This window comes from Adiantum capillus-veneris, chromosome 8 (genome assembly GCF_014529385.1).
Source record: "Adiantum capillus-veneris isolate H3 chromosome 8, ASM1452938v2, whole genome shotgun sequence".
Lineage (NCBI taxonomy): Eukaryota > Viridiplantae > Streptophyta > Polypodiopsida > Polypodiales > Pteridaceae > Adiantum > Adiantum capillus-veneris.
Genome location: NC_140938.1, coordinates 45,893,645 through 45,916,134, shown reverse-complemented (window position 1 = coordinate 45,916,134; position 22,490 = coordinate 45,893,645). Strand labels below are relative to the sequence as shown.

The 22,490-nt window shown below is 42.5% G+C and overlaps 1 non-coding gene across 1 annotated transcript; it reads left to right on the top strand.

Annotated features, from left to right (window-relative positions):
- Positions 1-1,436: 1,436 nt before the first annotated feature.
- LOC147452064 (U5 spliceosomal RNA) lies at positions 1,437-1,560 on the top strand. Its single transcript, XR_015189044.1, has one exon. It is a non-coding gene; the product is annotated as a U5 spliceosomal RNA (small nuclear RNA).
- Positions 1,561-22,490: the final 20,930 nt, after the last annotated feature.

Genomic DNA, 22,490 nt, shown 5'->3' with positions numbered 1-22,490 from the left:
CTTTAGAGTCCACAAGAGTGCATACATTTACAAGATGTTCTGAGCGTATGCGCATAAATTTGCTGAAATTTTCAGCCCACACTCTCTTCACCGAGAGCAAACCTTATATTGCACAAAACAAGAGAACTAACAAGCTCAATCCGAGCTCTTTGGATGCAAACTCCTGCAATGCAAAGGACCTGTAAAAGCAAAAGAACCTGCAAACGTAGACCACCCTACAGTAAGCAAGAGTTGAACCCAAAATCAATTGCCCCCCAGAGAATAGAGCATCTTCTTTCGTAAGTGAAGCTTCCTTTCTCGTTACGTTGTTGAAACAACACACGCAAGATTATTTGAAATCGACTCTACAAACCCCGAGAGCTATGGGAGCTCAAATAAGGTCCAAATAGGGCATGAGGGGGCTCATATGGTCAGGCATTATTTGCACACGCAAAATTTTGCAGAGAACTGGGGCTACGGTGGGCTCGAAATTGAGGCTACAAAACTGGGATCCAATGCTCACACATCCAACAATCAATCCAAGGCTTATTATGCGAAAACGAAACCTAAAAATGCAATGCAAGAGGTATGAATAGCAACCATCCAAGCAAGAAAGAGATAGTTTGGGTGACGTAGCATGGGGAGTGTATGCCCATGCAACTAGCCTTCAAGATCCAAACCTAGACTAATGGAAGTGTTGATACCGCATGTTAAGTAAAGAGGTTAAGAATGATAGAGCCTACATTAAAATTTTGGAAATAGAGACCTCTATGAGCCCTTCCAAAGTTCTTATCCCCATGAAAATGCTCATCAAATATCACTATGATATGAGAAAGTGAACCAGGAGGGTGTTGGCAATGCTGCTCGGGATATGGAAGTTTGCGATGGTACCAAATGTTGGAAATGGGAGTGCAAGATGTACAAAAATGTGGGGAAGAAGAAGAATTGCAAAGTCTACTCTGATAACAAATGTTGGAGATGGGATTACAGGAATGCACACGCAAGTGCCCCAATGGTCCGAAGTGTGTTCACAGTCATCAATACCATATCATGGTGAGGGATATAGAATACGGGCCAAATAGGAGATATTGACAAGGGAAAAGATTGTGAAGAGATGTAGGGAAGTGTGTAGAGCGTACTAGAGTCATGCGGCTGTGCTGACATATGGTAGTGAAATTTATGAGAATAATAAGACACAACTGAGAATGATTTTTGGGTAGGGCCAAGAAGCTATGGGTTGCTTTGAACAAATGTGAAGTGAGGGTTTGATGTGTGGCATGTGAGCATTCTTGAGGGGTGCAAATGAAGGGGAAGAGAAGGGTGCACAGCATGCTCGTGGTATTGTCCATCATATCCAGCATGCGGGCAAGTGGACGTGGTGCTGTCTATAATATCCCACATGCGGGGGGCGCAAGGTTGTTGCACCACTAAGGCTGAGGCCTGCTCCTTCCTGGGTTAAGGTGCGGGTTGAGCACAGAGCGAACTATTCTTTCGCCTTTTACTAAAGAATACCGTGTGCTCGGCCCAGATGAAGCACCATACTCTGAATTTTTGGCAAGGGCTTCCTCCTCTGCGAGGGGGCCCCTCTCAATCTTCCATTTTGAAGTTACATCATGCACCATCGTCTTCCTCAGGCAGCCTGTTGACCCTCCACTAAGCTATCAAGATGCTGTGCCGTTGCTGTGCAGTAGGGACTAGATGCAAGTGTTCATGATCTGATTTGGAGGCACGCCCTTACTTTGCACGTGATCTTCTTTGTCCTTTCCACATGGGGCATACCTCAAGACACTGCTGTAATTGCCTACTCTCTCAACAATCAAAGGCAAACACCATGAATGCTTGTGGAGCGTTGCTGAATCCCTCAAGGAGAAGTCCGATCTGCTTCTTTTAATTGATTGCTTGAAGTGTTGTACTTTTTATGTTAGAATTTACATGCTTTGGGGAGAGGATTGTCTGGTCCAATTGCTTGATGCAGCTTTCTCCTGAGCATGCATATTTGGGAGCTCATCAATGAGAGGGTCTCGACGAGAAGCCCCCTGGATGTCATGAATGAGATGACTAGAGGGTCCCCTAGTATCCTGTTGGATTACTAAACTGATCAGGTGAGGAAGGACTTTTTGTGGTGCATTGTCTCTACGCTTAGAGATTGGTCTAGTGTGTGTTGGATTCACTAGCTCTTCTCAGCCGAAGCTATTGCAAGCAGGGAGGTATGGTCGAGATGCCCTCGTGGGAGTTGCATGACTTTGATCAGGTGAGGAAGGACTTTTTGTGGTGTTTGTCTCTACGCTTAGAAAGCGTGTGTTGGATTCAGATTTGCCTTGCCTACTAGCTCCTCTCAGCCGATGCTATTGCCAGCACGGAGGCATGCTCGGGATGCCCTGGTGGGATGTACTTAGCGTTGTTGCATAACTTTGATCCTTGGCAGATGCCCCCAAGGCCTATTGCATTGTTGGCAACGGGGCAATACCCTACAATGGCCGCCGCCAATCCCAGAAAAGGCTGTACACAACAGCAGTTACATAGCAATGGGTGCATCTCTCAAGCCTAGGCGAATGATGAGGAATAGCTTTGCTAGTGCTCAACTATTGAAAGGGCATCACTAATTATGTCATCGATGGCTAATCACGGGTAGAGCATATACAACAGGCAGTACTTAGAACCTTACAACAATTTCAACAAGATACAAGAGATTGTTAGGAGCTTACAGCAGATTGTTAGGATCACATCATGTACTGCGTCAAACAAGACCACCTTGCAAGAATCCACATACCCAAACAGTTTGACAAACTTTACATTCAGTACTACATATTTGGGCATCTAGGGTTTCACAAAGTACTCGACAACATCAACATTGTCCTATTACTGGCCTAAGTCATGCAATCCAGAATCCACACATCTCAAAGCAATTACTGTCGTTGTGCAAATCAAAGTGCTCTGGCAACGACCTCTATGCCTCTTCCTCTCTCCTCTCTTCCCTGGTCTCTCTCTCTCTCTCTCTCTCTCTCTCTCTCTCTCTCATATAGGGGTAGCACTCCAGTCTAGGAGGTGTCCACATAAGCGCTCTCATGCTCTCCTTCACTCTCTACCTCATGCTCTATCATGGATGTTGTGCCAAGGTTGATAGTTATGTGCAATTGGTATTTCATATATGCTTTATGTGTTCTTATATGGGACCGCTATGGTCTTGACTATTGCAATGGTATCAGAGCCCTAACTATTCTCTTGGGCATAAAATGAACATGGCTATGAAGAATTTTTCTTACAACAATCGAAACTTTTTTTTTTTTTTTTTTTCTTACTAGCTATGCTCTTGGGCATAGAATGATCATGGCTATGAAGAATTTTTCTTACAACAATCGAAACTATTATTGACTCTGGCCTAGCCTCCAGGCCCTGTAATGGCAACACTTGGCTCAATTGAGTCAATACATCATGCATACATGCTTTCCAATGCTCAAAGTTTGAACCATCAAACTTCGTATGAAAAAGCATAAACCCTGACAATGATGTACATGCCAAATTCATGGTGATAACCTGTGATAAGATCAAGCACAAATCGATCAACTGAATAGCGAAAGCCTGACTAACTCACACACCAAGTACTGTCAAAATATAACATAATCTGTCCAAGGGAACTGCCAGAAAATATGGCGATCAATGTAACAAAACAAGTGAGGCAAATCGCTCAAATGATGCCAAAAATTCCGCTCGAATCAAACAGCACTATGCGATAATCGATGAATCTATCATCAACAATCTCCCTTCTGAAGAGATTACCGCATATATGTCAAATGACATAATCCTGTGAGCAAACACTCTCACAATGTGATGCCGAAGCACTATGGCAAAGCAATCACTGAGTGCCAAATGCAATCAAACACGACTACACGCCATGCGCATAAACAAATAAAATCACAAGAAAACTCTGTCAGAGTTTTGACAGTGTCTTGGCTTTCTAACCATGAAAACCATACATGCCATTTGGCTATCTAACCATGAAAACCGTACATGCCATAAACATGCTCAAAACCATGAGCAAATCATGCGTAACATCTGCACTCAAGCATACATGAGCTGGCCCAAAGTCTCAACTCCTTGAACCTAGAAAACAATCTTGTAATCCAAAACACAAAGTGCATCAACCACACTCTACAAGCAAGGCATATACTAGCATAAACCTGGATGCAAACCGACCAAAATATGGCAGAAATTGACAACAACTGAAAATCACTCCACATATGCCATTGCAAGGCAAAGAATATCATCCGCCGAAAAGCGCACACAAGGCAATACAAACAAGCGTCAAGCATGCACCAAATGTGTATAAAATGAGCATCCAAATCAGCTGAAAATCAAGCTCACAATCATGCTAGAAATGCTTGCAAAACTCTCTACAAATCCATGCACCACACTTTCCAAAATCTGCCGAAGCGCACAAGTCAATGCACATAACTTGTGATGAATCCACTCTCAAACCTTTAGAGTCCACAAGAGTGCATAAATTTACAAGATGTTCTCAGCGTATGCACATATATATGCTAAAATTTTCAGCCCACACTCTCTTCACTGAGAGCAAACCTTATATTTCACAAAACAAGAGAACTAACAAGCTCAATCCGAGCTCTTTGGATGTAAAATCCTGCAATGCAAAGGACCTGTAAGCAAAAGAACCTGCTCACGTAGACCACCCTGCAGTAAGCAAGAGTTGAACCCAAAATCAATTGCCCCCCAGAGAATAGCGCATCTTATTCCGTAAGTGAAGCTTCCTTTCCCGTTACCTTGTTGAAACAACACACACAAGATTATTTGAAATCGACTCTACAGACCCCGAGAGCTATCGGAGCTCAAATAAGCTCCAAATAGGGCATGAGTGGGCTCATATGGTCAGGCATTATTTGTACATGCAAAATTTTGCAGAGAATTGGGGCTACGGTGGGCTCGAAATTGAGGCTACAAAATTGGGATCCAATGCTCACACATCCAATAATCAATCCAAGGCTTATTATGCAAAAACGAAACCTAAAAATTCAATGCAAGAGGTATAAATAGCAACCATCCAAGCAAGAAAGAGATAGTTTGAGTGCTATGCCCTCACTCCATATGCAATCACCTATGATTTCGTCTTTGAGGTATGTCGCACTACCTTAAAGACCGCACAAAATGACAAGATTGCCTGTGCAGACCTGGATGTAGTGGAAACGGAGGCCGAAATGAGTCCGAATCAGAAATCTGAGCAGACCTAGCTCTACGAGCTACCCCAAAATTTTTGTCAACCTGCAAATGCTCGCCAAAGCTCACTGAAATCGGAGAAAATGAGTAGGCATGTGCTGGAGCTGCTGACGACTAAGCCCGGGAGGATGCAACTTGCTCCGATACCAATTGTTGAAATTAGGGCTGCAGGAAAACACACATAGCTTGGAGAAGATGAAGGAAGCTCAAGGCACACAATAGAGAGTGTATTACTTAGTGTGCAATGGAGATATGGATAGCCCTAGAGTAATGGGACGTATATACAATGCACGGGAGAAAAACCTCCTAAAGAGGGAAAAAATGCCCTGGCGGTCCTAGTGTGTTTACACACATCACTACCACATGTATATGGTAACACTCGGCTATTTCCAACAGATTTGAAGCGAGGGACTCTTTCCATATGCAATCACAAACGCGTGCATCTTGAAGGCATATGTATGTATACAAGATGCCGATGTGGGCCTCTCTCCATATGGTATCACCTAAGTGTCCAGATTGCAGGCATGTGTCTCTATGCAAGAGACTGATAGAGGCACAAAAATCAGCTTTTTATTTCTTGTTCAGAGGCTACTGAAAAAAGATGTCGCACTTGGCACAATCTTGGTCGATAAGTATGACACGTGTGTTGCGCTTCAAAAAATTGACGGTTTCTCACCAGTCAAAGTCTCTTGGAGTGATTTTATATCCAGCTATGCCAAGCAAGGGCAGGTGAGGAAGCTTTGAAATTAATTTCAAAGATGCAATATGACATGGGCATGTTCTTCATAATCATTTTTCCCAAAAAGCTGCTTGTCGAATGCATTAAATGATGGGAATGGAGTCTCTTTCAATGCATTGGTAGCGCGATAGGCACCGTAGGAGCAAGCCCAAAAAGCTCTCAGCTATTTTCATCTTTCTATCTGCAGTGTGGACTCCTTGAATGCACTCACTGCGGGATGTGCGCAACAAGAGCAAGGCCAATGAGTGATACAGGAAATAAGTTGTGCTTGGCTTTTCTTGGGACTATGTGTATGTCACATATGGTGCTCTTCAAAATGCACGAAAAGTGCCCAAGGAGCTTCAAGTGCAGAACGCCGCTTCTTCAAATGCACTGATTGTGGGATGTGCCGCATATCAGCGTTGCAAGGAAGATCTTGACTATTTTCAGCTGATGCGAAGCGACCATATCTGTCCATACTGGTGAGAATGTACGTCAATCGATATGTATGCCAATTGTGGTGCCAATAAATATCCATAGAGAGGCAAAAAATCCACTAACAACTCCAAGAAAGAAGCAATACTCGCAACACAAATCAAGCATAGACATGAAGAGCATGATGATTAGTCAAAACCATGGCTATGGCAATAAAGCTCGAGGATGTTTTAACCAAATACGAAAGGAAAGCCTTTCGTCTCTTCAAGTGCATTCAAATGCATATGAACAATTGTGTGGAAATTGAGGTTTCTCACTAAACAAAGTCTCTTAGAGTGCTCTTATAAGAGGGTAAAGGGCCCCCTACTACAATGGTCCTCTACCACTGTAAAAGAGCCCTCTCAGCTCTTCCATACCAAAGCTTGGTGTAATGTAAATGGCCTATGCCTTTTGAGAATAGCGGAATTAAGAGATTAAGAGTGACCATTTTTGTAAGACTACTTTGAGAACATTGAGGGTGAACTTAATTAGCGGTAGCAACATAACCAGAATACTTAATTAACTTGGTATGAAAAATAATTTTGCAAGAGAGACGGTTAGAGAACTTGACAATAGTTGAGGCCCGGATTTATGTGGATCCGGTTCCCCCTCCAATAGGCTTTTGTATTATAGATTCTCCCAGCAAGACAGACTTGGTACAATACAATCTTTATGATCCTTGTAACCTAGGTGATGCAATGAATATGGATAGATTCATGCATCACGAGCATAACATAAACTTTGTAAAAGCATTAACCATCCCCGGCGGACTCAGTCCAAAGGCCTCAAACACCTTCAAAGGTGGAGAGAGCTGGCAAGGAATGAGGGTAGGGAAGAGGAAGAAGAAACATTCATATGAGAAAGAAATAGTTCCTCACTTATAATCACTCTTATTGCTTAGCATACATAATAGCATAGTAATGAAGATGGAGAAGATGGCAAGCTTAAGCATTGGAGCATGGCTCTTGGTTGGATTTGCATTCCATAGCCAAGAGTGTTGGTATAGGCTCTGAACTTCTCTACAAGCTTGGAGAAGGAGATGGAGCTCGTGCACTTTGCACCTCATACAATGTGTGTGTGTGTGTGTGTGTGGGGGGGGGGGGGGGGGGGGGGGTATACCCCCCAAGCTAGCCCCTAGTTTCCTTGGTTGACCCCCTCTTCTGGCTCATGATAGAAGCTCATTGGACCCCTTCAAGCCTTGCCGATCACATGAAAAGTGCATATCAAGCAAGCATGCTAGCCTTGGGACATGTGTCCCCCTTTCCCCTTTGAGAGAGAGGACTTGATAAATGCATACACAATTAATTAAATTAGCTAAATTATCATTGGACCCCTTGAGAGGCCAAGCAATAGGCTTTAGGCACTGTTAAGGCGGTTACGCCGCTAGCGGAAGCTAAATAGCGAGAACTCAACCAACAACAGAATTTGTCAGACGAGGACAGAGCTTGACCCGCAGGCGCATGGAAACAACTAGGTGGGTGTCAAATCACCTACTCGACCTTCTAATGACAATCACTACTAAGGAAATCAAATCTAAGTTCTAAAATACGCAAGTGACTGAAATCCGTACTACGAACGAATGCTATACGAAACAAGATCTAGAATCATTGAATCGATCTCAAACTCAAGGGGAAGTCTATACACTAGGTAAGAACAACACCCTAAAGACTTGAACTGCAAAATCAACCTATAACCACTCCGTGTGGTAAACGCGTATGAAGACAGGCTGAAAAATACAGGTGATCGAAACTTGACCCCGATGGTACTAATGTGTAGCTCTACTCGTGGTTCTATAGATATACTGCACGCTCAATTCCGACACACGAGTTGGAAGAAAACTCACACAGAAGCTCGTAGGAACTTACCACACATAGAAGCCGATAGCGCACACTCTTGGTATCTGTGCGTAGCTCTCGCCGTTGCTAACACAATGGCGGCTCCGTAGCTCGCGTAGCAAGTAGATAAGACTCTCTCTCTCTCTCTCTCTCTCAGACACAGTCACGGCGCTCCAAAAAACTCACTTTGATTAAATGATCTCCCTTAGGTTACAAAAACTTTGGCTTATATACCTCAGCTTTGGAGGTGAGAACATCTCTAACTAATTACATCAGCAAGTGAAATTACTTCGGGATTACAAGCTGGAAACTCAATTGAGTCGCGTTACTTAATGAATGGCTCAAATCAAAATTAATGTCGGAAAGACATTTATTACAATCAATGGTTACAAAATGATGAGTGTGAGCAAAAATGTGGGTGTGATCCTCTGCTGGCTCAACACTCCCCCCCTCCGCGTTCATGTCGTCCCTGACATGACTTTTATGCTTGGTCAATAAAGTCCCGTCGTCTTGAGCATCTGCAAATGTGATTCGTATCGTAGGTTGCCGATGGTCAAGGTTGGGCCGAATATTTTGCTTTCGTGGGTGAAAAAGCCGGTGTAGAAAGCTTCTTCGAATGTTTGCATGTGGAAGCTAGGCAAAAACATAATCCTTTGGTATAGGCGGTGTAACACTTTTGGAGAAGACTGCAATGAAAGATCGTACATCATATCAGTCACCGTGTCGGCCGTCGATAGTAGACTTGAGGTTGTGGCTTTATCTGGCGCGAACACTTCAATGCAAGCTAAGAGAGTCCTACAGATTTTCTTGAGCATCTGACATGAAAGGTCAGGAGAGCCAGTAAAGATCTTGATGGTGCCCGTTAGGGTTTTCACCATGTAGGCTTTACCTATTCTCTCTCCTGCCTTTGGTCCTGGCATCCTGGGATAATTAAGCCAATTTGGCTTCTTTTCTGCAATCCTGCCATGCTCTTTCCAGTTTCTGACTCTTGGCACCGGGCAGAAGGTTGCATCCTCCCGAATCTCCTTTGGTGCTTCCACCAAGTAGATGAGGTAGGCTGGGTATTTGTTCAGCCAACCTTTCCTCCATCTAGGTTGTGAATCTACTATCTTCTTTGATTGTTCCTCCTTTGTGATGTCGCCTTCGTAAAGAGCGACATACTGCTCCTCCTCTATTCTCTTTTTCGTCTTTAGCACTTCAAATTTCATCGAAGGGAAAGGCAGGCTGGGTTGCATCCACTGTTCATGGAGCACTTTTGTGTCTAGTCCCTGAAGTCTAATGGAGATTAGGAGTCTCCTCTCCCATTCCATTTCCGCCTTGGCACTCTCCTCTACTGACTTTTCTATTTGGTCATGGAGCCTTTGTTCTTCTTCTTCAGAGATTCTTGAAGTCAAGGCCACCTCTTGAGCTGGGGCTGGATCTTCAATTGGGGTTGCCTCTCCAGTTTCTGGTAGCTCTATGGCTGCTCCACCTGATTCTTCTTGTGGTGTCTCTGTCTCTCTTCTTTGTTGCTCTTGTAGATCTTGGAGCTGTTTGCGGAGGGCCTCATTCTCTGTCCGTAGTGCTTGATTTTCTAATGTGAGCCTCTCCTCTGCGGCCAATGATCCCTCCGCAATGTGCAACCTTTGCACTTGCTCTAATCTTAGCTCTCTTTGTAAGCTTCGGACCTGGTCTTCCAACACTGGTACGATAGCTCCCTCTTGTTCGGTTCCTGATCTGCTAGCTCTAGGGGTAGACTTGAGTCTAGTGATTGTTCTTTCTTGGAGCTCGACTCTTTCCCTTAGCTCAATGAGCTCATCCTTAGCCGCCTCCAACTCATCCTCTATCCGCTCCCTTGCTTCCTGTGCACTTGTTACTTCTCTTGAAGCCTCGGCTACTTGGAGTATCAAGCCATCTCTCTCGTTTTCCGCGTCATAGAGTGATGCTTTATGACTTTCAGATTCAGTCATAGCATTCTCTAAATTTCTCTGCAACTCCGCTTCCCTTTGTTTGGCTGTCTCAATCTCTACTTCCTTTGCCTTGGACCTTTCTTTTATCTTGCTGAGCAGTTCATGCACCATGTGCATGTCTTTTTCATCATCAACTGTCAACTCTAAATCTCTTTCCGCCACCACCTCCACTGGCTTTGGCTCTTCTAGTACTTTCGGTTCGTCCAGTTTCTCTTCACTTTCTTTTTTACTCTTTGTCTTTTTCTCCGTCCCTCTCCGTTCATCTTTTTTTTGTAGGGTGATCCCATAAACTGCCTCAAGGGCCTCTTCTTTGGTGTATCCTATCTCTACCAGATCCTCATAATCATTTCTCTTTTGCTGAACTGGATCTATCTTCTTTTCTTTGGTCTCGGCTTCTGGCTTTTCCAAAACATCTGTGTCCACCTCTACTGTGGTCTCTTCCACAACTTTTTCTGTCTTCTTCGGGCTTGGTACATCAGTCATAGAGGGATGTTTGTCCTCAGCTTCCTTGGCTTTCCCCTTGTCGGCTTGCCCATCTTTCTCTTGAGGCTTAGTAGACTCATCTACTTTCCTTTTCCCCTTGTCGTCTTTTTTCAGCTCAGCTTTTAATTGCTGTACCTCCTCTTCAGTGTATGGCTCGACAGGTTGCTGCTCCAAAATAGCCTCTGACTCCTCATAAGCTTTAATATATTGATCGTATTGATCAATATGTGGCCTGGCCGAGCTAGTTCCGACTTTAGTGGGGTCTGGCACCCACTTTTCTTCAAAGTCACCCTTTAGAGCTCTTTCCGCTCTAAACTGCTCCACTAATCTTTCCATCCTTGCCGCTTTCTGATTTTTGGTTTGCTTGGGAGCAACCTTCTTCTTTACTTTCTTCTTAAGTGGCTCGTCCACATCCTCTTCAGGTTCTGAAACTACTTCTAGTTTCCGGCGTGCTCTTGTGGATGCCCTCTTGGGTACTTCAGGCTGTTCTTCCTCCTCGCCGGCTTCTCTAAGCCACTCATTCTGGGAGGGAGCCTTTGGCCACTGATCTCTACCTCCAATAGCTTCATAAGCTATTCTTGTAAGAATTTCCGCTCCTCCTATGTATTTTGGCTTCTCGTTGTGCATGGCAATTACTTGCTCGTGGATGTGTTGAGCGTAATTCACCTCTTTTGGCATATTGCTGTTTAATGCCCATGTGATGGTGGTCGCAATGGCATGGGGTGGTGTCGTATACTTTTGAGGTATTTTACTGTAAACATGAAGAAATTGGTTGTACAGTCGGCAAAGGGTTGCCGCTCTTGGGTCCGCCATATCTCCATAGGTCGCATTCTGTTTCTTGGGCCCATAGACCTCTATGGTCTCTCTTCTTTCCCTGACCGAGCTCCCTTTGTTGTGCAGCTTCAATGCGTCTGCAATTAGCTGTGGAGTGATCTGTACTTCTACCTTCTCTCCATCCATGGCTGTCAATGTGGCTTTTCCATCCTTCTGAATGGATGTTGCCAACTCGTACACTCTTCTTGTATCCACACCTGATGGTCTCGAGGTAAGGAAACTGTGCAAGTCTGCCCTTTCCAGGTACCTGCTGATGTCTTCTGACCTGCTATAATCTACCAATTCCTGTGGGATCATCGGTACATCCACCGCTTGCCCTTGAGGATCTCTGAAAGTCCCCTGGTAGATCTTTATTCCCTCTTTCTCCAATACTGCTTCCTCCACCCAAGTTTTGGTTGGCTTGAGGGTTTCTGCTGGAATGTCAAAGGGTTCCGCTTCTGCAATAGCATCTTTGATTGTCGGTCTTTTTCTCTTCGTTGCCGATGACTTGGTGGAATCCATGGATCCTGTAACTCCAATTTCAGAAGTTAGAGTCTTTTTAGTACTGAAAGCCGAAATGAAGCTTTTAACTATCCAAATGACTTGAAAATTGAAACATGAGCTATTCAGGGCCTAAGGATGCAAGGTAGGTGAAAAAATAAGCAAAATGGGCTCAAAATCATGCTGGAGACATCACACGCGTATGATGTCTTTTGTGTCAAAATGACTTCATATTGGTTGTGCTTGTAGCTGATAGTGTATACATGATTATCATATGCTTGGATTTGAGTTTGGATACCATTTGGTCAAGTTTTGGCCAATTTAGTCCAGTTCCGGCTCTTGGCAAAATTTTGAAAGGGAATTGGATTTTATAATCCAAATTGGATAAAACTTGGTGGTTCACTTTCAAATGGCATGTAGATCACTTCTGTTTGGTGGTTGAAGCCCTGAGGTGCCAAAATCACATAGTGAGACATCATACGCGTATGATGTCTTTTAGTGTATTTTTGGACCAAATTTCTCTATAAGCTTGGATTTGGCTTTAGATAGGCTTATTCAGTGGATTTATGAAGTTTGGATAGATTTTGGGCTAAAAATGGCTCTGGAGACATCATACGCGTATGATGTCTTTTTCATCACTTTTGCATGGGATTGGTTTTGTGGATTCCCCATTTACTAGTGAAGGACTGTTCCTACTCAAATCTTGGTTTGGACTTGAGTATGTTGGATTTGGGCCAAAAATAGGCTTTAGGTGAAGGATTTTCCTCAATTGGGCTAATGGGGTGATCCTCTTGACCAAATGGTTCCAAATTTCATATGTAGCATGTATTAGATATATATAATGGATGTATGATGACAAATGAGCAGTTTTGGCTCTGTAAGTGCAAATAGACATCATACGCGTATGATGTCTTTTGTGTCAAAATGGTGCTTTTTGGTTCCAGATAGCTTGTAGATGTGTTTAACAACAATCCTACAAAGTTTCAATGAGTTTGGAGTTATTTTGACAAAATTAGGACCAAAAATCAATTTTATGGCCTACTTTGCGTCTTTTTGGTTTTCCTTGGGTATTCTAACTCCAATTCTCATGATACTTGGTTCATAGGATGTGATTAACATGTGGAATGAGGCTATGCACTCAAATGTTGAAATGGATGTGAAATTCATGCTGTGAGACATCATACGCGTATGATGTCTTTTCTTGAAATGTTGGTCTTTTTATGCAAAGAATGCTTTGTGCTAGTGCCCTAAGCTCTGCTAACTAGTTTTCAACTGAAAAAGTCATCAGTTTAGCTAAAAAGCCCCCTTATAGGCATTTCAGTCTCCGAAGTCGTCTTTTTGCCTTGGAGTTGAATCTCTTCAACTTTTCTTCTCGAGAGTTGTATTTTCAGCTCATTGGATATGTTGTGAAGCCATCTATTTGGTTGAACTTGACTTTGGCTCCCCGTTCTCCATCTTTCTCCATTTGGTTGCCCGAAAGCGTCTTTTTCACCATCGGTAAGTGAATCAGCTTTCTTTTGGGTTTTGCTTGCAAACATAAGTCATCAATAGTTACTTGAAGCTGGTTGTGAAGTTTCATTTCATTCGGTCGTCAATTTTAGCCGTTATGCCAAAATGACGTTGTGTGTGTCTGTTGTCGAATCGGTTGTTTTGACCCACTTTTGGTGGTCCAAACCTGGAGATACTCCATGGTTGCATTGCCCTCGATGTTGTTAATCTTCCTGAGAAGTTTTGTGTCGTTTCGACAACTTTTTCCTGTTTGCCTCTTGCAGGCTCTGTTGACCTAGGGTTTTTTCAGTCGTTCTTTCTCGAGCTTTGAGTGTTAGAAACCCATCTTCTATACTAGGGTAACCCACCTATAAGTTCTTGCAAGGTTTGGTTAGGCGGTTGTGCCACTACCTAGCATTCTACCCCATTCCCCGTCTGCTCTTGTTTCTTGGTTTTGGTCAGTTTTCGCGACAAAAGTTAATGATAAGCATCAAAAGCTTATGGCAACGAGTCTACCTCTCATGTCTGGTGTCCTCTGAGCTCTCATGGAAGTCGTAGAAGGTTGGATGCTCCTGTGTGCTCTTTGCTCTCTCCAAGTGGGTAATAGTGCAAATGAGCCTGTAAGTGAAGTCAAAAATACTTAACTTTGGACTTCCTGGATCACTTGTTACCAAATTTGACATGTGCTCCTATCTTGTCGTGAAATGCACTTTAGGATTTGAAATTTCTCAATTTGGACTCCGTTTGACCTTTTTCTGAGAAATCTGTCCACTTTGCCAAAATTCTGTCATTTCGGGCTTTCCGCAACTTTTCTCGAATTGTACTCAATTTTTACCATGGGTTGCCCTTGTCATTAGGATCATCACCATCTATTCTTTTCTTTTTTCCGATCTCATTTCACGTGCTTTTTTTATTTTTATTTTACTTTTATTAAGAAAATCATAAAAAATAAAGGAAAATAGCAAATTAAAGCCAAAAAATTCCAAATATACACAATAAATAGCTGGTAACCTTGTGTATATGAATATACACTTATTTGTGATTTCTGGACTTGGATTACCACTTTTTTTCACTTTTTAGCTCCAAAAACACTCTTATTTAGTGATATTTACACGTCTAGAGACCCAAATTCATCATTTGATCTCTTCTTGTTGCAAAACAAGGTATATAAGGGAATAAATATTATCAATATCCGCAATCAAACATAAAAATTGCAAAATCCCTGTATACCTCCCCCCCTCCTAGTCTGAGTCCTCCCGGACGACTATGAAGTGTCTGTGGGCGAAGCATTGTAGTTGTTTTGGTCATAAGTTCCCAATGCAATTGTAGAGCGATGATACAACAGTCTTTCCAATAAAGCTGCTCTTTGTTTGATTGAAGGATTGGTGGTCAGGTTTTGGGTTGGTTTTGGCACTTCGGTAGTAGAATCAGTAGATGGATTCTTCTTTACCCGGTTGTTCTTTTTCACAATCCAACTCTGCTTCCGCTTCGCTTGTGCTTGCCACAAACTCTTTGTGACCCAAACCTGCTTTGTTCTTTGTGTTGATTTCCTCGCCTTGAAATACCTAGGAGTTTCCGTGGATTGTACTGAAGGGAGTTCCTGTTTACAAATCCTTGGGATCCAAATTTTCTTGCTATAGCTTTGTGCCGTCATGAACTTCTTTGGAATCCAGATCTGTTTCACTATTCTTGATTGTCTGGAATCACTCTGTTGTCTGGTATTGAAGACTCTGTTTTTCACCTTTGTGTTCTCTGGCACAACCTTTTTTGGTCTCCATACCAACTTTGACTCCGTTTTTTCCCAAGGTTGAGCTGTTATATTATTGCTTGTCTTCCTTATCCAATGTTGAGAGTTCCTCGTCGAAGAGCAATCCAGTTGTATAGAAACTTTTGGTTGCCATTGCTTCTTCTTTTTCTCTGGTTGTTGTTTACCTTTGTTCTTGGATTCTTCCTTTGGAGTTGGCTCTGCTCCTTTGGTGAACTTAACTGATTGACTTCACCTTCGTATTTGATAAGCACTGATTTAGAACTCCAGTCAATCATTGCATTGTATTGCTTCTGCCATGGTTGTCCTAGCAATAATGGATGTTGTGTAGCTGGGTCTTCAACCACATAAAACATATGAGGATACACACACTGGTTAATCTGTATATGTAAAACTGTGCATCCGACAGTTTTGATTGAATTCTCAGAGTAACTCTTTAACTCTTGCTTGGCAGTTTGTAATTTAGTGTCATTTGTCAATTGTCTATACAAACTGAGTGAAAGTAGGTTAGTTTGAGCTCCTGAATCTAATAGTGCTCTGGATTTGATTTGGTTGGTTCCTACTTTGCATTAAATGATGGGTTCTTCTTTGTCATTATCCATTTCTGTTATACTGACTGCGTTTATTCGTATTGCTCCTTCATTGCGCTGTTTCTGATGTAGTAGTCTTCTTTTCTCCATTCTTTCCTTCGCCTCGGCTTGCGCTTCCTCCACAATCTTTTTCTTTTTCTGGACACGGAACTTTTCTTGATGTATTTTGAGAAGCATGTCTTGGATTAGCGGCAAAAGATACTTTTTCACTCTGCATCCACTAATCCAATTGGGAATTTCTTCTCCGTCTAATGTAGCAAGCTTGACGGCTCCACTTGGTGATAGATCTTTAATCACCAGAGGTCCCATCCCTCGCTTTTTAAGCTTCTTAGCATGCTGTTTCAGAGTGTAAACTAGGACATAGTCCCCAACCTTAAACTCTTTAGTCCGCACATGCTTATCAAAAAATTCCTTTTGTCGCCTTTTTTGAGCGTAGATAGAAGCTACTGCTTTTAGGCGAAGCTCGTCTAGCTTTTCCAGTGTATCGTTCTTTTCATTTTCTTTTCGAGTATAGTTCTCAGCATGAAGTACGGAACCACGTCGTACCCGTCCTTGTCACAAAATTTCGTTGTGGGACCATCCGGAATTGCACAAACATCTAGGGTTGCTAGAATGTGTGTCCATTCTAATGGTTCAAGCGTGTCCTCTGGAAAGGGTTCTCCTATATAAGTTTCGTCTTCGATAGCCCTTTCTAAAACATATTCTTCTCGCCTTAGACTTCCACATTTCGAAGCTCCACACATCCATAACTCCTTGGGCTTACCTAACCAAGCTGGAAATTTGGATCCCGCCAAAGTAGCTGAATCAAACTCCTCTACCGGTGTTCGGTTCACATCTTTGTAACTATGGTCTTTCACGTTCACACGTGTAGTGGTTTCCATATTTCTCAGGTATATGTGATCGTAGCCCCAATCCTGAACCATTTTCAACTGTCTCATGAATGGTCTTCCCAGTATGATATCATAGTTATTCTCCTTGCCAAAATCGACAATAGCAAAAGTATGTTCGTATTCAATGCCGCAAGAAGTTACTACGACTTTCTCTAATAACCCCATAGGTTTCTCCATGTGTCCATCTGCTAATTGGAGTTTCAACCTAGTCTTCCTTATTGCTGGTTTCCCCCATTTTTTCCAGATTTCTTTTGTAGCAATGGCTACCCCAGCTCCGCTGTCTAGTATTGCCATCGTGTTCACGCCTTGGAATTCAACTGGTAAGGTTGTATTCCCCTCTTCACCTTCGCAATACTCTCTGACCTTGTTTAAGGGTACAGGCTTAGCGTTCTTTTGTGGTTTGCTCAGCTCTTGTATACCCTCTTGCAGTCTCGATGTTGGGTCTTTTATCCCAAATTTCTCCAAGCATTTTCCTACAGTGGTCCACATATGTGGTCTTAGCCTCAAAAGCTCAGCTAGAGTGATAGTGCATGTCATTGGTGTTGACAAGATCTCTATCAATCATTGCGAGTCCATGACTTTTTCTGATGAGATTCTTCGTGAGGGAAGTGCTCTAATCTCGGATTTTGCTTCATACTCTCCTAAGTATGAAGGTAAGGTATTCAGTGAATGAGGTTTGCTCTCCATTGTTCTAACAGAGCCCCCATCTCCCCAGTAAGATTGCAGATCCAAGTCCGCTTGAGGTCCTGCCTCAAATTGCACTATGGGAGGATTCCTGATGTCCTTTTCCCAATTTGTCTGATTAGCTTGGCAACTTAGCTCGTTTGCAAAGTTTGCCTCTCTCACTTGTTTCCAAAATTCATTGTAATCCTCATCTCTTTCGTAAATCCTCTGTATGACTGGATGAAAACTCTCTATCTCCTGATCGGTTGTGTTCAATACTATGCGGTCATCCTTGTGTGTATCTTCAGGCTTTTGTGCACTGGGAGTCTTTTCAGCTACCCGTGAAATGATAGTCTCTTGCTGAATTGGGTTTTCCGTTCCACAATTCATTGTTTCTCTTGGTGGTTCTAATAAGGCTTGTGCAGTCTCGATCATTCTCTGGCACATTTCAAGTCTCTGCTTTTCCGATTCCGTGTTTGGGTATGTCATCCACCTCTGTTCTTGTGTTTGGTTGTTCTTTAACCTAGCTTCGTAAGCTCTCATCAGTGCGTCCAATGGTTCGTGTACTTTGTCGACTAGCACTGATCCCCCTGAGCTTAAGCTCATTGTTTCTTTGATACTCTTTTGTTTCGTTCTTTCCGGGCTCATCTCTCGTTTCCCGTTTTGACTCTCAAGTTTTTCTAATCTATCTTTAGTTTGCTTTAGTTCCTCAGCTAGAATAGCGTCTTCACGTTCTTTTCTCAACTTCATGCGTGCTTTTCTAGCTTTCCATGTGTTTCTCTGACTCCGCGGTCCTTGACTAACCACTTCAGTCGCTAACTTTCCATTCTCAGGTTCTCTAGTGGTTTTCTTAGCTTGAGCTCTAGTAACAACTTGAGTTGGTATCAGAGTTTCATTTTCGGACCCACTGCTGGTAGGAATAGTTTCTAGCATATTCAATGTCGTTTTTTGCACTTTGTTTGGATTCTTTGAACAATCCTCAATGAAGTGAGTAACCCCACACTCAGTGCAATAAGCGTTAATTCTAATGATTTCCGTATGTGGACAAACATTCATTAGATGGTCACCTCCACACTTGTAACAGGGTCCTAGTGCTGGTCTTGGTCCCACTTGATTCGGCCTTTGTGGATAGGATGGTCTTTGTCCTGTTAACCCTCCATGAGCTATGAACATCAATGTTCTTGTGTCCAAATTGTATCTCTCTTCATCAGAAGCACTTGTAACTGTTGGTGTTCCAACATTCCCAATCATGCCCCATGGTTCTGGTTGTTTGGGTTCTTCTGGTGGGTAATACACAGTTGGAGACATGTGTGCACCAGATTCTTCATAATAGGCTTGAACAGGCACTAAGGCTTGTTCTTCCTGATTCTCTAAGGTTGGTGCATATCTAATGCCCACTGGTCTTGCTCTTGGTAAAGGTGGTTGTTGTCCTAATATCGGTTGCGGTCTTTCTATCCCCATAGGTCCTGGTACATTTCCCGTTGGGTATCGAGGTACTGGATGTACCTGAGGTGGTGCTAATTGTGCAGGAGGTGCATACTGACGCTCCCTTACATACCCTTTGTTGTAATAGCACTCCTCTGTTGGATGGTTTGTCCATTTTTGTTCAATAGCACACCATTTCAGTGGTTTTGGCAATGGTTTTTGATATGGTGCCATCCTTTTTAGAGCATCTTCTATCATTTTCTCTACATTTGGCATGGTTGTTGTTTGAACATTCTTTTTAGTGGTAGTCTCGCTCGCTATGGAGGAAGAGCTACTGGATGCAAAATCTGTATCCGCTGACACCTCTCCATAAACCGTACTGTTATCCACTAAGTACAATGCTTCTCTCGTTACTTGCTCGAAACTTGTACAAGATTTCAAGTGCAAGTCCTTCTTGAGAGTGTCGTTTCTCAATCCTTAAATAAAGAGAACAGATAGTCTGTCATCTTGTGGTTGTTCACGTACTGGATATCTCTCAATGTATTGTTTGAAGCGAAGTGAAGCTTCCTTCACTTTTTCGTGTTCTCTCTGTTTAAAAGCGTATATTTGTGAGACCGTATTGTGCTTAATCCCTCGTTTTGAGAATTCCTCAACAAACTCTCTTAGCAAATGGTCAATGTCATGGAATCCCCCTCTGTTCAGTGGTTGAAACCATGTCAATGCCGTACCTTCTAGAGTAAGACCAAATCCCTCGTATTGTGTATGGAAATCTGTTATCTGCTCAGCTCTTAAGACTTGCTTAAAGAGTGACACATGTGCATACGGATCTCCTGAACCACCATACTTCTTTGGCATACACTTGGCTACTTGAGATGGTCTCATACGTCTATGGTATGCTACCAATCTCATTGCTCCCGTGTCTCGGCTAAAGCTTTCTCTAGCATCATGGACTTCATGGGTTACCCTTGTCGGTTCCCCTGCCCTGAGTCTACTACTAGGAGGTAAATGTGATGGTTCCTCTTCGAACCTTGGACCTGGAGTGGTATACGTGGGGATTGGAACTGCACTACCTCGATTCGTATCCATTGACTCTCTGGAATGTAATGATCCCATTGGTCCGGGCTTCGAGTACTGAGGTTGACTGAAAGAGTCAGCAGCCTGAGTTCTTTGTCCTCCTGTTGTCATTGGGTTTTGCACTCCATTTGTTGGTGCTGGTCTTTGTGAGCTAGAAGTAACATAATACTGATGTAGTGGTCCCCCAAAGTATGTATATCCTTCTAATTCTTTCTTGCCCATTGTTGAGTATTGCCTCCCATACTTGTCGTAAGAGGCAATTTTCACTTCCGATCCCTCTGTGTAGGTAAAGACATAAAGTCTTTTTTGGTCTGTCAACTCTCCGGTGTAGGGTTCTTCACATCTATAATAGAGATCTTGCTCCCCATTATTATATTTGTATAGCCCCACATAGATGTTATCAGTGTTGATCCTTGTAGTTTCATTCTCTCTTCTTAACCTCGCATCAGGGAAGTTCATTATTGGTGCTTTCTCCTCAAGTTCTTCATCTACTTTGGCTTTGGTGCCCATCAATCCCCACTTGTCCACAATGTTAGGGTTTAGGACTACCAAGTACATGGTACCCTCGTCATCTAGATATCTATCTCCGCTATAGCTCACAGGCACTAAGTCCTTGAACTCACTAGGTCTATCTTCTATCTTTACACAATAGCGGTCCATTCCATCTTTGTAGATCTTGGCACCTTGCTCATTGTCGTACTGGTATTTTATGAACAATAGCTTCATTGTGGCGGAAGGGTTTGATGATCCTGCTGCCATATTTTCTCTGTTGTTCAGGTTCAAGTGTTCCAAGTGTTCGGTGAAAATCTCGTAAGATCTCTCAGAAGAAGTATCAGAAACACTTCCTTCAAAGATCGGCTCTAATGGTTGCACCCAACTTTGGTTCACACTTCCCTCGGTTAATATGACACTTGCTTGTTCCCCTTGTTTTGGTTGGTTATTCTGGAGATTCCTGCCCGATTTCAAATTCATCAATTTCCCCTAAAGGACTTTAACTTTTCCGTCTCGGCAATTTGTTTTCCCAAGTTTTTGTGGTCAGAATTGATCCAAACTGATTGATACTTGGTCAATTGTTTAATCTTGTCAGTTGGACAACTTCTGTTTCATCAAGTGAGAATTTTGTTGCAGTTATGCTGAAAAAGACATTATACGCGTATGATGTCTTTTTTCACAGATTTGGACTATTTTGGTTATGCTCACTCTCAGTAGCCCCCTTATGCTCTGTCCACTCACAAAATTCAGTTTGAACTCTGTTTGAGCAAGTTATGGCTAATTTAGGCTTTTCTTGGCAATTTTCCTCTTTTGACTTGTTTTGGGTCAATTGTGATCCAAATGGGATGAAACTTGAAATATAACCTCTAGACAGCTATTACAATGGATTTGTGTTGGCAAAGTATCAAAATATGTCCAAAATTAGGTCAAAAACATCATACGCGTATGATGTCTTTTTCATCAATTTGGGTCAAGACTTGATATTTATGCTTTCTACAGTGTTTGTAATAATCTTGTCAGGTCAGATATAAAAAATAAGCAGTGGATGTGCTAAAAGACCTTATACGCGTATGATGTCTTTTGTCCCAGATTTTGACTATTCTTGGTTTTAAGCCTTCTCCAATGTTTATAATTGAGTTTCAAGTGTTTTTGTCAGGTTTGAATGTAAAAACAAGATCTAAATCCAAAATTTCCTATTCTTTGCGTTTCTTGGACTCCGACTTATCTTTTTGGGTTTCTTTGAGTGTTAATGCTCTTGTTTTAAGTTGAAATTAGGGTATAACCCCCCTTTTGAACACTCTGGTAAAGTCAAAATTTCTGTTTTGGTCTCTGTTTGGTCATTTAGACATCATACGCATATGATGTCTAAAGTTGCAGATTTCCAGTTTTTTGGCACAGAATCCTTCCTAAAGATTTCTCAAGTGCTCAGCAACTCCCAGATACACAGAAAATTTCTCTGACTTTTGTTTATTGCAAGTTTCACTACTAACTCGACGGTTTAGTGATCTAACATGCGATCAACCATATCAAGCAAACACTCCAATGATTACTAGCTCTAGATCAGGATCAAATGAAGTCCTACCTAAGCTATTCCTAATCATAAAATGGGTTTGGTAATTGTGATTTTAAAGAGATCCACTGCCACTCACGGACTAGCAAATTATTCTTCTATCAACAACTACTCAACACCAACAAAACAACAAAAAAATCTAAGCTAAACTAAAAATATTGTCAACACGGAAGACCCAGGAATACCCCACTTCCTAGTATCTCTCGAGATCTTCGGAGTCCACCACTCCTAGATCTTTTCTAACTAAAGTATACAAAGTAGTTTATACGACTCACTTCGTAGGATTAGTCTAAGGTCACCTACTTAGGGCTCTCGTCCCCGGTAACGGCGCCAAATGTTAAGGCGGTTACGCCGCTAGCGGAAGCTAAATAGCGAGAACTCAACCAACAACAGAATTTGTCAGACGAGGACGGAGCTTGACCCGCACGCGCATGGAAACAACTAGGTGGGTGTCAAATCACCTACTCGACCTTCTAATGACAATCACTACTAAGGAAATCAAATCTAAGTTCTAAAATACGCAAGTGACTGAAATCCATACTACGAACGAAT